Source organism: Rhincodon typus, chromosome 7 (genome assembly GCF_021869965.1).
Source record: "Rhincodon typus isolate 14 chromosome 7, sRhiTyp1.1, whole genome shotgun sequence".
NCBI classification, from domain to species: domain Eukaryota; kingdom Metazoa; phylum Chordata; class Chondrichthyes; order Orectolobiformes; family Rhincodontidae; genus Rhincodon; species Rhincodon typus.
Genome location: NC_063338.1, coordinates 49,520,171 through 49,522,247, shown reverse-complemented (window position 1 = coordinate 49,522,247; position 2,077 = coordinate 49,520,171). Strand labels below are relative to the sequence as shown.

Here is a 2,077-nt window from a genome sequence, read left to right as displayed (position 1 = left end):
GGGTCTAGACCCGAAACGTCAGCTTTCCCGCTCCTCTGATGCTGCTTGGCCTGCTGTGTTCATCCAGCTCTACACCTTGTTATCATAGTTTCTATTTAACTGTTTTTCGACAGAAACCTCACAGTTATTGATAAATGTTTCCATAATCTATCACAATCATAGTGGGGGCCTGTAAATTCACAGATAATTGTCAGCTTCAGATGGTTATAAAAGGGAGGTGACAGTCGAGGTGTGTTATTACTAGACTACTACTCCAGAGACCCAGTTAATGTTCTGGGGATCCAGGTTCGAATTCCACCATAATAGATGATGGAATTTGAATTCACTAAAAATCTGGAATTAAGAGCCTAATGATGACCATGAGTCCACTGCCAAGTGTCAGGAAAAACCGTATGGAAAACTAATGTGTTAGGGAAGGAAACTGCCATCCTGACCTGTCCATCCTCCATGTGACTCTAGGCCCACAGCAATGTGATTGATTCTTGACTGACCTCTGGGCAATTAGGAATGAGCAATAAATGCTGTTCTAGCCAGCGATACCCTCATGCTGTGAATGAATAAAAAAGTGATTTGTTGTCTTTGACATAGGGCTATGAAGACAAATTATTGTTTTAATAAGGGATAAGAGTTGGAAGAAAATATTTATCTTTATAAGGGATTAAGTTATTACAAACAAATGAATTAGGAGCAGCAGCAGGCCACTGAGCCCCTTGAGCATTTAATAAGATAATTGTTGATTTATTTATTCCACATTCTCACTTACCCCAATAACATTTTCATGCCTTGCTTATTAACAATCTATCTGCCTCTGTCTGTGCCTCTGCCTCAAAAAGGACACTGCTTTTACCATCTTTTGAGTAAGAAAGCTTGAAAAACTCTCAACCTTTGTGAGAAAAATATTCTCCTTCTCTCTCTTAAATGGGTGACTTCTTACTTTTAGACAGTGAACCCTAGTTCTAGATTATTGGAGAAGAGAAAATATCCTTTGTACATGCACCCTGCCTCTTACTCTTCAAAAGTCCAACAGGTAAAAATCCAAGCCTGTACAACATTTCCTCATTATGACAACTCACCCATTCCAGTTACTAGATCTGGTAAATTTTCTCTGAACTGCTTTCAATGCATTTATTTGTCAAGTGAGGAGAGCAATTCAGTACACTGGACTATAGATATGATCTCACCAATGCAGTATATAATTGAAGCATAACCTCCCTACCTTTGTATTCAATTTCCCTTGCAATAAACAATAACATTCACAAGCTTTCCTACCTAAATCTGTGATTGCAAACTAATCTTTGCAAATTCATGCGCTAGTATACCCAGATCCTTCTGCATCTTGAAACTTCACATTCTCTCACCATTTAGATAATATGGTTTTTCAAAATTCTTCTTGCCAAAAGGGACAATTAAACATTTTCTCACATTATGGTCCATTAATACTCAATTCTTTGCCCATGCTTTAAAACTATTCACACATTCCTTTGAAGCTTCCTTACGTCTTCTTCACAACTTAGTTTCCTATCTATCTTTACCGCATGAGCAAATTTAGAAACCGTACCGTCAATCCCTTCAAACAAGTCATTCATACAATATTAAATAAATTGATGCCCCAGCACTGATCAACGTAGTACACCACTGCTATCCAATTATGCCTATCCTCTGTTTCACTCGTACTTGAATTTAAATGTTATCAGTGTTTTTTTTAAATACAGTTAAGTCTGCAATATAAACTTAGAGCTTCATTTTGTTGCATCCCAGGGATCTATCTTGAAGGATAATGGGCAGTGGACGAGCAAAAGGTGTTGGGTGAGAGGTCACGTGTCGATATATGTCGGCTCTTGTGTGCATGGTCCACCCTTAGGGCAATAAAATGTGAAGATAGATGGCTGGAGTTAAAATAACTTAGACCTTGCATTTTGGTGTGCATGATGAATAGCTGATAAAAACCAAAAGAACTGCGGATGCTGTAAATCAGGAACAAAAACAAAGTTGCTGGAAAAGCTCAGCAGGTCTGGCAGCATCTGTGGAGGAGAAAACAGAGTTAACGTTTCGGGTCCGGTGACCCTTCCTCAGAACT

At 38.7% G+C, this 2,077-nt stretch overlaps 1 protein-coding gene across 1 annotated transcript in view; it reads right to left on the bottom strand.

Annotated features, from left to right (window-relative positions):
- The window catches only part of mylka (myosin, light chain kinase a), a 376,415-nt gene that overhangs the window by 41,485 nt on the left and 332,853 nt on the right, over positions 1-2,077 (bottom strand). The window lies entirely within an intron of this gene.